Source organism: Nipponia nippon, unplaced genomic scaffold (assembly GCF_047370975.1).
Source record: "Nipponia nippon isolate SJK-2023a ecotype South Korea unplaced genomic scaffold, ASM4737097v1 scaffold_4, whole genome shotgun sequence".
NCBI lineage: Eukaryota > Metazoa > Chordata > Aves > Pelecaniformes > Threskiornithidae > Nipponia > Nipponia nippon.
In genome coordinates, this window is record NW_028262358.1 from 73,798,146 (window position 1) to 73,813,336 (window position 15,191).

Sequence of the window (15,191 nt, forward strand, 5' to 3'; positions counted from 1 at the left end):
TCCCATTTTGCATCTCTTGTAAAGATATTCTCTTATGCCTTTAGACATATTTATAACCCTTGTCTGGTGCACTTCTGTCAGCAATATTTTGTGTTGGCAAGGTGGTAGAAGGATGTGATAGGAGATGATATTAATAAGAAAGGCAAAAGCAATAACTTTTAAAAAGCCAAATTTCCCTTACCCACATCTTTTAGCTAAAGTGTTTTGGGATATGAATCTAAACCCACTCCTCATACGTATTTTGCAATTCCAGAATATTTAAAATCTCTGCACAAATAGGAATATCTGATTATCAGCCACTTATTTATCCTTCAATTTTGATAGTTTGGATGAAATAAAATCCTTTGTCCAGTATAACTGGCTTGTGGCAGTTGATTCTGTGGACTCCAGTATCTCCACCCTGTCCATCAGCAGCGCATTTCATAGTCTGTTTTGTCTTCTCTTCCAGTTCTGCAGCAACAGGTATCGCCTAATTGTGTCAGGACATGAGGGGATATAAAGTTTGCCAACAAACTTCTGGAAAGCTAAAAGGCAATGGAAACAACACAGAAAGTGAAAAAGCATTGTGTTGATTTAGTATTGAAGAACAATATGTAACTAGAACATGTTCAACTACAGCAATAGGGTGAGGCACTTAACATTCTTTGCAAAGGTTCTGGGGAGGAAAAACTTTTTTTCAGAATTAAAGCATGAGAATCAGCTAGTCTTTCTGCTGGGCTTCTTTTGTTTAAAAAAAAAAAATCCAGCAGAGTTTAGTCAGAGAAGATTTTCCGTATGATTTATAGGAGCTGAAGAACTCAATACAAGTAGCGCTGAACTGGATTCTTCAATCTGTCAATGCCACTACCAGTGACTATGCAGCACTCCCTCTCAGTGCGGTGGACTATGATATTTTATTTCATACATCATTTCATATTCTGAAATGTATAATTGTACATCATACATCTAGCAAATTGCCCTGCACAGCACTGAACATGTGGTCTGATCTTGTATTGTAAGATTGCTGAACAAGGTAAGTAAAAAAGAATATTTTGGGGAAAACTAGGTAGTTTCACTTCATTGCCCTGCTCATAACAGGGAAAAAGGTTTACAATCTGCTACCCTTTTGTTCTGGTCTCTGAACACTTACTTCTATGCTCAGCAGTCCCCAAAGTTCAGTGAAGCAGTGGTGCCTGTGCTGATTTCATTTGATTCCTTCTACAAGATTACCTTAGCACATCTGGTAAAAATTAGATAAATAGATTAGTTACAGTTCTGTTTTCAGTTAATTTCTTGAAATCTCTGCCCTCGCTTGCCTATTGCAGAGAAAAGGCATAAATTTCTGATAGGAATAGAGGTTCTCATTACTGGCCCCAGTTAGAGATTGCGCAGCCAGTGTCAAGTCTAATAAGATTTCAAGAACTCCAGGTCCACAATTTGTGACAATGGTGGTGTGTGCTGATGATGCACCTCAGCTGAGAGCACTGCTTGTCCAATAAAGAGAGGCTCTCTAATCCACAGAAATATGTCACACACTTGCAGTTTTAATGAAACTGTAATCAGCCTAACCCCAGCTACATTTCATCTGTATTATGATATGTAAAATTATTTGGTGGTCTATAAAGCAGGCAAAGGACTTAAAATGCTCAGGCATTAATATCTTCCTGGGTTTTAACTCCTTAATGCCATCTTTTTTCCCCTTATTATGAGACACCTGATAGCTACGGTAGGGCTGTTTTAGAAGAGCAGATAGAAATGTAAACATGCTATTTTCTTTGACACCTTGCAGCTGGCAGGCTGCACTCGATAGGAACAGGCAGGCATTACTGTTGCTGTATCTAATGGACAACAGAAACCGTGAAGAAGTGATTATCTGTGGCCAGGACTGCCACCTGCACAGTTCTGAAGAGGGCTGTTTCACACTTCTGAGACTGTGCTACACTCCACTTAAGGACAGGATGCCACTGCTTTTTGGCAATTGAGAAAAATGAATATCAAGAGCAGCAAGAAAAGTTTTAAACATCCAGCCTGCCTAGAAGTCAGGTGGTTTTGAACTAGGGTGCAACAAGGATGGTGAGTGAAGCTGCTACCTTGAGCAAAGCCTTCTGTCACTCCCTTTGCTGCAGACCTTAAAGCGCGAGCAGTCAGGAATTCCTGCTACATGCAGAGGGCAGTTGGTCTTTCAGGACAGACTGCTCCCTTGGAGTACTGTGGGAAGCACTTTCTGCCCCAATAACGTTTAGGTTTCACTTAAATCTGTCATCCTTGTCTGTTGGGACTTCAGCTGACTGGAGTCAGATTCACTTTCTGTTCATCATATTTAACTGCTAGGCTAAATAGACACACACACGTAACAGTTATGTTCAATTTCCCTGAATTTAAAATGCAGTTTCGGAGAATAGGTATACCAAACATGAGGATGTACTAGGTCTCACAGTTGCTTTCCTTGATTTTCACTTAATAAAGCAAGCTTCATTTATGATTTCAGCTATGAACTGTCTGTTATCAAAACAGCAATGTCCTGCCTGTATTTGCACAGAGCCTGAAATCAAAACCGAGTTCTGCTCACCTCCTGCAGGTGCCCCTCATAGTGTACCCTGAGAATGAGAAATGTATAGCCAGAACATAAGAAAATTCATCATCTTCATTGCATTCAAGTTGAAAAAAAAAAAGAAAAAAGACCAAGTCTAGAATGCTAAATAAGGCCAAGGAGGGTGCAGTAGACATGATTTGAAGCCGGGGCTTCAATTCCAAAATGTTGGCAACTGAGAGCTTAAATGAAGATGATCAAGAGCTGTCAGGAAAGGGCCAGTTCCCTCCAGGAGGAAATCATAGCAGCTTCTAGGCCTACAGTGTTGCCTGGCTGTCACAGCAGAGAATTTGGCATGTAGTCCTTACAAAGTGGAAATCCAGAAAAGAGCAAAGGTAAGACTTCTAAGACCCTGTGTAAAACTCCCTGTTCTTAGGAGTTTTACTTACAAAAAGCGTTACAATGCGAAGTACACCTATTTCTGTTCACCCAATCTATGTAAGCAAAGCAAATAAGGCACATTTTGGATGCTGAACTTTCACCCATAATTTCCCATTTGAACCCTTGTGTACTTGTATGTATACTTTCTCTATATAGTGATAGTATAAATATATAAATATATACATACACATGTATATATATATGCATGACTGGATGGATGCTGACTTAAAATGCTTAGGTTCTTTGCTGCAGCATTTTCCTTTTTCATTTCAGAATGATGAGTTGCACTTCAGAGCATCATATTAATGTATACTGGAAAAGCACTAAAGCATTGCACTATAAGATAATTACAATCATTACTAGTTCGTGGTTCCCTTAGATGGCTAATATATTTTCTGATTTCAGAAAATATTCTGATTCATAAGGAGAGCTCTTAACACTCTTAAGGTTCAGATAGAAATGCATACAGCCATTTAATTAATTACCTTTTTTATGAAGAATAAAGATTTTATACTTTCTGTGTTAGAGCTGACTTTAGTTCTCTTAAAATGTACCATGCCATTTAATCAGATATTGGCTGGAAGGCATCCCACTTACAGCTGTCAGAAACTGAACTATTTTGTAGCTGCAAACTGTGGACAGTGAATAAACTTCTACTGAAGGAATGATCTCCATTACAAGAACTTTTCTGAACTTTTTACATCTGTCTGATCATTTCTGTTCCTGTGTCAAAGCTGATCATGATATTGCCATCTGAAGGTCATATGGCTGTGTCTGAGTTAAATAAATAGCACATTTTCTGCCTTAACATAAACATCTCATCCCTGCCGAGATGAATGTTGCAGTGTCTGTGCTGGGTGTGCTGTGGCTCAGCTGATCTGCCTGCTTTCCAGGGCAGGAAATGAGAGCAAGGAGAGAGAAAGTAACATAATCATTTATTCACCTCCCCATAAGTTTTTGTCTCAAACTAAATAACGACATCTGACCTTTCTCTGAGACAACATGGAAATTAAGACACATGATGATCTTTCTTGTGCCTTCCCCTCGAGGCGACCACAACCTCTTTTCACAACATGCTTTGACTCCCTTTTCCCTAGATAAAAAGCCAGCCATAAAAGTAATAAACCTTTCATCGCAGCTCACAGAGTAGTTAACCCAAACGTCTAGCTAATTAGGGTCTTTTTTTCCCCCCTTTTTCTTCTTCTTGGGAGAGGGGAGAGTTTATAAGCCTTTTACAAGAGGGAGCATAGAAATCTCTGGGAGAAATGGCTTCTCTGCTCTGGGCGTGTGCAAAGGCACCGACAGGGAAGGAGCAGCCTCCCTGGCTGCCATTCTCATCGCTCAGATATGCCTGCACCCAGGGCGCGTATCACCATGCTGCGCGAGGCTCTGGCAAGGCAGCAATGAATCCAGCTCAGGAGATGAGGGAGGGCTCTGCTTGCAAAACTGTGAAAGCAAAACATCGGATTTTGGGGGTATAATATTAGGCCCACAGACAGTGCATTAGATAGCATGTATAGTGTGCAGCCTTTTTGTGATTGCACAGTGGCATTTGTTCTTCCTGGAGCCTTTCCAGCTGAGATTTACATCAGGTCTCAAAAAAGACAGAGAGTTGTAGCCATTTGCAGGCAACTGCTCAGCTGTATCACAGGGTATATCTTGTTGAAAAGCAGGGAAAATCAGAGTGTTAGACTGTACCAATTCAATCTGTTGACAGCTGAGGAAAGGATCCTTCCATTTTACAAAGAGACTGCAAATTAAAGCAAAGCAGTAAGAGAGCAAAGGAATGTATTCCGAGTGCCACTGTACTGGAGATGTTATGATTTGAAAAATGCAAACTGTCTAGGAGAAAAAAAAAATCCTAGAAAACTGACAGAGTATAATCTGCGGGGAAAAAAATCTGCCTTGGTAGATAAGACCCAGAGAATCTTTCCTGAGATAAAAAAGATAAGATTTTAAGATAAACAGCCCTGCTCCCTGCTCTCCATACTGGTTCAGACTGTTGGATGGTGTTCTGTTTCCCTCACCTCTCAGTTCTCAGCGTAGTGTTGTGCAGGGTTCTGCAATTTGATATGCTGACCACTAACTCCCAAATATATGGGGTTGGTTTGTTTGTGTTTTTTGCCTTGTTTGCTTCACAAGCCCTTGATGTAAATCCAATAATTCCACATTTACGGGAAAAATAATGTTAACACAAAAGACAAATTCTGCCAGTATGTGCTGAAGCTGCTGGAGAGCAGGCCCTGGGTTTACTGGGTATACGTACTAACAAATCATAGAATACTGGTGTCCTTTTTCCCCAACACATACCATTGGGGCAGCTGTGTGGCATCTGTAATTCCAGTTCAGTGCAGGTCCACCAGAGAAGGGTTTGACCAATTGTGTACATATTCATTCAAAGAATGGCATTCCCTAAAACTGTCTATGGAAACTATTTTAATCACCCTATCACGTTAATACTACTGCCAATTCAAGTAAAGAAAGGAAATACCTTGTACAAAATATATTGAGTGAATTTTTCTGGCTTGTATTTTTCAGGAAGTAAATTCTGGCCTTTAAAGTCTGTGACTCCATGAAGATGGAATGATTCTCCTTCATGACAGCACACATGTGTTCTTAAAATCATCACAAATGCCTGGCTTTTATATTTACAATTTCCTGAGAACTTGTTGTTCAGTAGTGGAATCTCTTCAGATAACCTTAAAGTGAATACAACTCAATTTTACTTTAGGGCTTATGAGATAGTCTTTTAAGGAACTTTCTGCTTCTCATCATGCACAGCTTCCACTCACGGGATGTCACAGGCTTCACAACAGGGCTTTGGAATTTTTAAGAGAAAGATAAAACAAGCAAACAACAGCAACAACAAATCCTGGCATTTCTTCCTTAATAAAACACTGCTCGTAAATCTAAACCTGTGGTACTTCCGACTCCATAGCAGAGAGATGAAGTTCCAGACTATTTTTATTTTTGGGATAAAGGTTCTGACCCCTTGAGCTTCTGGGGTTTTCAAGGGATGCAAAGTTTTACTACACTCTGTAGAAGCTGAGGGCTGTTGATGACTTTCAGAAAGTATTTTGCAGTTTGAAATATTGAGCTTAAAGAAAAAAGCAAAATGTGGCTGTACTGAAGAGCTGAAGAGAAGATGGTAGAGTGGGTTTCTTACATGCTGAATTTCATTTAGAAGCTTGAGTTAACTTTGGCTTGGTTAACTTTGTTAACATTCTATGTCATATACCTGTGTGTTCTCTCAGTTATCTAGTAAACTACAGCATTCTTGCTACCTTTCTTCTTTGAATTGGCATCCTCTCCCGCCCACTATTAAAAACTTCAAATGGTGTGAGAAATCACTTTTTCTTGTTTTGCAGAGGTATGGTTTTCATCGGTAGATATTGAATCCTTCAATCCAACAGTCTTGGAGAACTCTTGTCAAGATAGGAACTCAGGTTCAGATGCTTCTTGAAAAACATGACAGCTTCCATGAAACAAAACAGCATGATCTATCATGACAGCAAGATGAGATGATAACTGACTGTCACTGAGGCACATATCAGTTCTTCATATACAACCACTATATAGGAAAATTATTAAAGTAAGGCATCCTTTAATATAAGTTTCTGAAGACTGAAATGGCAGCAGCAATACACAGTATAGAGTTACTCAGTGACTGGCCTTTCCACTGCTCCTGCGCAAACCTGAGAGCCGCCATGTACTCACGACAGCTAGGTCACTGGAAACTGCTTTGACCTTTGGGCTGCACAGACATCTTGAAGAAAAAATTTACAACAACCTTAAGCACTGAAGCACTATCTGGCACTCTGCCACTTTATTTTGGTTGTGAATTTCTTCTGTGCTGATGCTAGCTAGACATTTTTCTGGAGAGAATAACAAGTTTATTATTGCACATTTCACTCCTGTACAGGATGTCATATGTTCCAGCAATTTTGCTCAGGCCATTTTTTATTCCTCTTTCCTACACAAATGAAACAGCAGGGTTTTTCCCCCATTACAAGAAATGTTCAAGACAGTCCCTTGGTGGCATGCAGATTTCTCACCCTGTCCCCCCCCCCCCCCTTCCACCCAGTCACAATAAGAATGAAATGCCAGGATAGATGGCAGAACATGAATCATGAAAAGCTGCAGGGAGGCTGACCAGGTTTTGCTATGCTATTGCAAACCTCTGGAGAACAAGCTGAATCCCTGTTCCATCTACTCATCTACCTGGAGAATGCATATCTTGCCAAGCCAACTGCATAAATCTAATCAATCAGCTCTGAAACTAGGCAGTAAAATATTTGAAGCTTCAAATACATTCATGAGATTATGATCAGGGAGAGCATCTATTTTGCTGAAGCCCCCTTTTCCTATCTGTTTATGCTCCATTAACATCCTATGCTCTTCCCTTCTAAAATCCTTTAATTTTTCTTGAAAATGTCCAGCCTGGGACAAATCCATTTTAAAAAAATCTTAATTGTGAATTTCATCATTTTTATGGCTAGATCAGTGCTTGTTGATGTAAATGCTGAAATTTCACTCTGGAATAAAGGCCTGAATTCTGGCAAGTATAACATTTTTGTCTGTTAGCACTGACAAGGCTGAACTTGGCAGTCTTGCAGAGCTCAAACTCAACACGTGAACATATTCTGGCATGTATGGAGGTGAGAGACTGAGTGCTTGCAGGCTAGATTTCCCATTTTAACAGTGAGAAGAGGGAAGGAAAGGGGAGGGAAGGGAAGATTCATCCACATTAATATGGCATAGCACTTGCCCCAGGACCTAGGGGTGCTGCTTTGGCCCTGGGACACTGTGGATAATCAAAGGACTAGGATCCTGAAACAACACAGAGAGAGACAAAAATGACAGTGCAGACAGCACCAGAATTGGCCAAAAGTGCTTGTTGAATCTGCCTCTACTGGTTGGTCATCCAAAATTAATGTGACTGGGAATGATAAGGCGTAATTGGGGTTTGAGTGCTTCCAGAGTCATTGGCGGAGGCTGTGTGTCTGAGGCTGATGGGAAGGAAGGTGACCTGGGTGGCTGCTGTGTTACAGATGCCACCCAGCACACTGGGTTTTGGCTGCTTTTGCAGATGTTTCTGCTGTCTGGCCTCTCTCCTTCCCACTCATATAAAATTAAGAGTATGCTGTAGCTAACACCTTCTGCCTATTAACAGGTAAAATCTGACAAGGAGCACAAATTCTTACCATGTCAGAGGGCTGTGTTGTAATTTTGTGGTCAAAAGCCACAGACGTCTATACCAAAGTGTAGCTAAATCAGAAAGGCATGTGATGTCTTTACTCTGTTTCCCTTGATCTTGTTTGTCACATTGCCATATCTAAATATAACTTTGTTTTTTCACCTTTTCCACAGAATCTGGTTTATTAAAGGATGAAATGAAAAGTTTTTTAAGAACAGAAGAACTTAAGAAATCTCCACTGGACCTGATCCACGTATTTCTAGCACAATACTCTGTCTCCAGCAGTGGTAATAGGAGCTGTTGTTGAGGAGACCATGGGAGCCTGGTTGCTTCCTGCAGTCTGCTGCCTGACACTCCCTCAGCATCCATGTCTGCTGTGTCAAGGATCATATGCCCCTGCCTCATCCTTTTAATATCCATGCTTGAAGGCACCTGTTTGAATGTGCTGGTCCTGCCTGCCTCCTTCAGCTACCTGTGGCAGACCTCACTCTCCAGATGTTCACTGCCTATAGTGGGAAGAGGTACTGATCTTACTTCTTCTGGCAGCTCCCTTGTGCTTTGAGAGATCCTACCAGGTTTTATATGGTGGGGCTCGTCCACCACTTCCACAGGTTCAAAACATTTGTCATATCCTCCCTCTTCTGTCTCTTCTCCAAGCCTGAAAAATGCCAGTTTACCTTTGGAAAAAAACAACAACAAAACCCAAACAAAAAGAAAAATCCAAACCCCAAACCCAACCCACACTCCCTAACAAAAATCAGAAACAAGAATCTTTTACGCCTGTTCTAAGTGGCACTTGTCTCACAGTGGTTTTACAAATGTGCAATTTCCTTGATTTCATATAACAGCTGCTGGTTTTCTGTTGTCTAAAAGAGAGAATATTCAGAGCTATTATTTTCACTAAGATAATGAACTAAATAGTTATATCTGTAATTCAGCAGCAATTTTAATATCTTCTAGAAATATACAGTATCTCTTCGGGCCTTCTCTTCATTTCATCCTAAAAAGTTAATAGTTTCATGTTACATTAGGAAAAATATGGTGCAATTATTGACAAAGACTTCATAAGAGAGGATGATAGCAATAATACCTGGGGGAAATTTCTGTTTCTCTAAGCATAGAGAAATAAGACAATAAAATCAATGTGATATTCATTGGAACAGCATAGGAGAATTTTTTACAACAGAGTCTGATCCTCATCAGAGTTTTCTTCCCTTTGTTTAAGATGAAAGTATGCTTAGGGGAAAAGCTGGATAAGATACTGGCTCTGGCCAAAACGTGTGTAAAAAAAGACTTCTAATCAGCTACAGATTTTCTGCTTTATTCCCTGGAGCTGAGTAGGGGATTATAGATTGAGCCTGTTCTGTCCCTATAGCTTCATGAAGAAGAATCTTTCCCCTTATTCTCAATTTAGCTTTCCAACACAGATATGTATGAGTTATGTATGGGAAGGGTGGAAGTACAAATGCTTTTCAGCTCTTAACAAATGTTAGGGGGAGAGTTACAACTTGGACTGATTCAGCATTTAATGTCTTCACCGTTAAGTAATCCACAGAAAAGCTTGCAAAGGAGGGAGTTAAGTTTTGCAATACTCACTTTACAGATGGAGAAACTCAGGACATAGTTAATCAAGGAAATTACTGCAGAGTAAACTCGGCTGTAAATTATGCCATGCCCTACTACTTGGTAACTTCTGGACATCAGGCAAAAATTTTGAAGATCCTTAGCTGCACAATTCATTAGGAATCTCAGTCTCACTTTAGCAAATGACTCCAATTTGTAATTTCAGTAAGAGTTAGGCAGACAGCTCTTTTTAAAATTTTAACACAGCTTGCTTGTGCACCATTGTACATATTACTGGTTTCTCTTCTGCATATTTAGCAATAAAATTTCTTCATGTCCACTGTATGGCTTGTGAGAGGACTGAGAAATCTGTGGCAGAGGCAGGAGTAGAATACAGAATTCAGTGTCTAGTCCATCCTTCGTGCAATCACCTACTGGATGTATTGCACCTATGTTCAATTGTATTAGTATTGTTAATCACCAATTTCAAATACAATAGGTGAAGGAAAGTGTGATGAATGTTTATGGCACATGATAGGTTATCTTTTAACTTACTCTCTTGCAAAACAGTAGTGCAGTCATATTTCTTATTTCATTCTTTGTGTTAGTCATTAACTGAACAGACCACTAAATAACAAGTTGGGAACATTCATGGTTTCAATGTTAACTGCCTTTTCCAGAAAGCAAGCATATTCCTGCTTGTTTTCCCATGTTTTGCACATATAAAAGCTATTTTTCTTAACTACTGTTCAGTTGAGGGAGTCTCATTTTGCATTTTGCATTACCCTTTTAAGTGGGCTCCTGCCCATTGGCCCATTTGAACCCATTTGAGGCAATGGATTATTTGCCGCTATAGATTAATGTTTGTGGTTGTTCACTCCCCACCCCTTTTCCCAACAGCGACTTAAGACAGTAGCTAAATAGTTATTAACTATTCATGAGTTACTCGTATGACCTACTTCTAATCCTTATGTCTTGTATCAGGCACAGCTTCAACATGGAGAGGCAAGGGGCTGTAGTGAGCAGTCCAGCTCCATTGCTAATTACAGTGCTGCTTGTAGCTGATTTCATGTTTTCATTTTGGCATGCCTTGCCGTCGCACCTAATTGAAAGAGGCATGTGTTAGGCTACATGATTCAAAGATGGACATTAAGTGCAGCAGAGCTCAAACCCAAGCCAAAATGATTTATTAAGAGTTCAAAGGGAAAGGGAAACAGGAGAGAAAAGGTGCTCACTGGAAGAATTCAGGAGCCAGACACTAACACAGTCTAGAGCTATTAGAGTAATAACTCAACAACATTTTCATTGTCATTATTTTTATCTGACGAATTTATTTGCTCTCATACTTGGAATCATGTTGGGAATTATCAATCTCCAGTTCACTCATTTTTCCTTTGAAAGCTGCCATTCTTTCTGTGTAAGGGTGGATTAGAAATAATCAAACAAGAGCAAGATCTGAACTTCTGACCTTTGATGATTGCATGCCAGTCAGGCTTTTTCTGCTTCCACTTTCTCCCTCAGAGTAGTTGGCAATTTTTTTTTTTTTTTAATTTAACCAGTCTTTCAACAGATGAGCTTGCAGAAGAAAAAAGTTGCCATAATGCCATTTTAAAAATACCACTGGCAATTGCTGATATGACAGTACTTCTTTTCCTTCTCCTTGCCAGATGGGCAGAAACTTGCCATTTTTTTTTGCCTAAGTTTCCTACCACATGATGCTGACACACATCACTTTTTTTTTTGGCTAAGAACATGCTGAATCTGTTATTTTTAACCCTTTTCCTATTCTGAAACAAAAATAAAAGCAAAACCAATCTGCAGTTGTTGCTTTTCCTATAATACATGGCTTGCTCAGATTTTCCTCTTACACAAGTTTAAGTCCAAGGATGCTGGCACTGAAGTAGTAAATGTCCCTGCATCTGTAGCAATGCTGATTTTCCCTCCCAAAATACTCTAATCCACCATACCGACTGATGAGGTCAGTCTTCTACGTGGTGGAAAAAGCTATGTTTCAAATGCTTTAGAGTGAGGAAGGAAATGAAAAAAGATATTCCACTTTCACTACAAGTGACCCAATAACTAGGCTATTGCCCAAGCCATAAACACTTTTTTCATAGCAGCCGTTTTCAGAAAGCATAAGCACTGCTCAGTGTGACACCACAGTTCAGGAGTAGGTCTTATGCCAGGGATCTTCTCATAGAAGAATTCACCCAGTGGTTTGGCTACCTAATACCTGTCAGGAGAAAGTAATTCAGATGCAACCCTTTCTAGGGTTTCCTGTTGGCTTCCTTAGCCTATAAGCTTTCATGTGTACATATCTTCTCCAAAAGCTTTCTAGAGAGAACTAGGCGCTTTAAATCACCATGATGGGGTCAGGTGCTTCACTTTTATGATCCTTGACAAGTAGCTAGCATTGCAGATTTTTGTTTATGTGGCTTGGGTTCCTAAGTGCTGTTATTGTATGCCACAACTATTGTATGTCTTTAGGCAGCTAAATGTTGCTTCAATTTTAATGATGTCATAAGCGTTCTGCTTTATAAAATACCAGGCTTCTTTTGTAAGACTTCACATTTTCTATAATTTGGGATCCTGTAAGGCATCTCAAATGGTGTTCCTGAAAATGGAGTGAAATCCTAAAACTAGCCACCAGTAGTTATTAATTGAAAACCTGAGCAATGCACCTCAGGCATTTTTTGGAGAGTATTTGGTAAAATATTTGCCTGTTGCATTCACTGTTACTTTAAACACAAATGTGAATGAAGAAATTGAATGTTAATCTGAGCTCGAAAGCTGGCCACTTAGAGTTAGTGTGAGGTTACTTCTGTCTGCCCCTATGGGTAATCTGCACCTGCAGCTGTGGCAAAGAGGAGTCTAAGGGGGAATTTCAAAGGAGGAAAACATCACTCAGCAGATACAGATTAGAAATAGTGACTAATCTGTCAACAATCATTTCATAAAATACATTTTACAGTTTTCTTCTTTATAAAGTGTTAATAAAGAAAAAGTGAAAATCTTCTATTGATTTGTTCAAAATGCCTCGGTATTTCCTCAGAGATTCCCTTTTGGTCTGTATTTCTTTCATGCTAATCTTATCATGCACTTCCTACCATCCAAAAACTATGATGCATTGTTAGCCTTAGACACACAGAACTATTTCTGTCTTGTGTCAGATATTTCCTGGGCATAACATCTGACACAGGAATCCTGAAAACAGAACAAGACTTAATCTGTTTTCTCCAGTTCCATTCTTAAAGGTGAGGGATCAGGGAAGAGGCATTATTTTGTGTACGTCCCACTGTTTAGTTTTAAAGTTTATGTAGCTACAAACAACAACAATACACTTTCATTGTGCAAACAGATGAAAAAAATCAAATGAGCTGTCTGGCCAAGTTTAATTAAGTCCCCAGTTTGAATAGTGCTTTCAAAAAATGCGTGAGGTTAGCACTCCTTTTTTGCAGATACTAAGCTTGTTTGCTAGACTTGCTGTGGAAAGTGGGCAAAAAAAACCCTATGTGGATGAATGTGAAGCAAATACATTAAAACAACTGGAACAGCTCTCTGTGGAAAATGCATTGCTCAGCAATAAGGATAATTCATTAATATTTCCAAGCTAGGAAGAGTTGGAGAAGAACCTACTTGGAAGAAAACCAAGCTAGAATACGCCCAATTACAGGGCCTCAAATGCTTCCAAGATTTTTTAGAAGGTTGCACTGGTTCATGCTGACAAGTGTTCCCTTTTGGCATCCCAGCCCTTCCTGGGCATACCAGCAGCGTGTGTGCAACAGCCTAACCTCATCAGAGGAGGGCACCAGTCCAGCCTCCTCCTGGCAGCTCTGCTTCCCAATTGTCTTTACTATTTATTATTCGCCCAAGAGAGAGCTCATTATAGGGGCATCAGTAATGTTCATGCAGGTATTTGAATTGACTTTGAAATAAAGTTGTCGGGTAAGCTACAGGGGAAAGAGAGGGATTAAGGACAATGAAATCATACCGTTTCATAAACACATTGTCATTACCTTTAACTTAGTGCTCTAAATTGCGGCAATATGTCATGGTGAGACATTTCGTTCTTATTACAGCATGTACAGCATGTAGTAGGAATTTGCTATCCAAACCAGACACACGAAAGTTGGCTTGGAACATCACTGTCTTAAAATGTATAGCATTCTTTGTACAGTAAAATGAATCTAGCTCTAAAGTCAGCAACAGTGCCACGGAGAAACACCAACTCTGGCTTATAAACATAAACCTGGTTTTATCACCAAAGACATTTGCACAGACAGGTTGGAGTCAGAATCGCCAGTAATACTGTCAATGTTTAAGGGCCAATTTCTCAAACAATGTTGTCCGAGATGTGCCAATTGCCCTTAACTGAGGCCGTGGCTGTCCACTCTCCCTCTACTGGTTTACTCCTATTTAAACTATCTCCACCCAAATCAATGACGTGAATGTATGAAAAAGAATAAGGCATCAAGTCCTTTAACTAGACTGTTATTTTGATGTATTTGAGTATTTCATCCTTCTATCTCCCATCTCAATAAACGTAGCCTCTGAGATGAAGCTATTCGATAAGGTCCTTTAAAGGGCCAACAGTTTTAGGCAGGTCTCATTTATTACCATCATTTCAAGTAGCATTTTAATGCTGTTAAAATCAAAACTTCTCTCTTCCTTGTTAGTATCTCACTTTTTAAGCAGACAAGTCTCTCTTACAGTGACATTTACAATGGACACCTTGCTGCCACCACACATTTCATATATCAAATATTTAGCTTATTATTTCAAGCCTCCTAATTCTTCCCTTTTGTCTTTCTCTTTATGATCAATAATACTGCAAGATGTGAAATGCCAGTGTCCTCTGTCACCTCTTCTTGTCCAATGCATTTAAACACAAGGTCTTTCCAACACAAACCTCTTCAGACCATTAAAAGCTTCTTTGTCACCTTTATGTAATGGAAAGTACGTCAATTTGCATTTCACTTCAGTTAAACATATAATTATAAGCAAATAACTTATACAAACTGCAATTGTAAATTGAAAAATTTCCATCTGAATGTACGCACTTAATTTAGGCAAATTTTAGAAAGACGGGGTCATTAGCATGGTCAGAATTAAATTCATCTTCAAATTTGAATGAATATTCATGGAAAAGTTTCCAGCATTCTATCTAGTATAACACACAACAGAGTTAAATGTCTTACAACCATAGAGTATGATGACCCAAATGCTTTTGGAAAGATTAGAACAAATGGACTCAAATTTCTGTTTACTTCTGAGCTGGTCCCTGCCAAGGAGCCTCTGTGGCAGGGTCCTTTGTTCCTGCTCCTTGTGGCCAGTGTTCTCCCACATCAAATCCTTGTTTGAACAAGGATGGCAAGGGAAAGAGGTAAGCTTGTACAGACTGTCTCAGCTCCCTTTGGTAAATTTTGCATTTTTCTCCTGGAATCAGAAGATAATTCAGGTTGGAAGGACACTCAGGAGGTC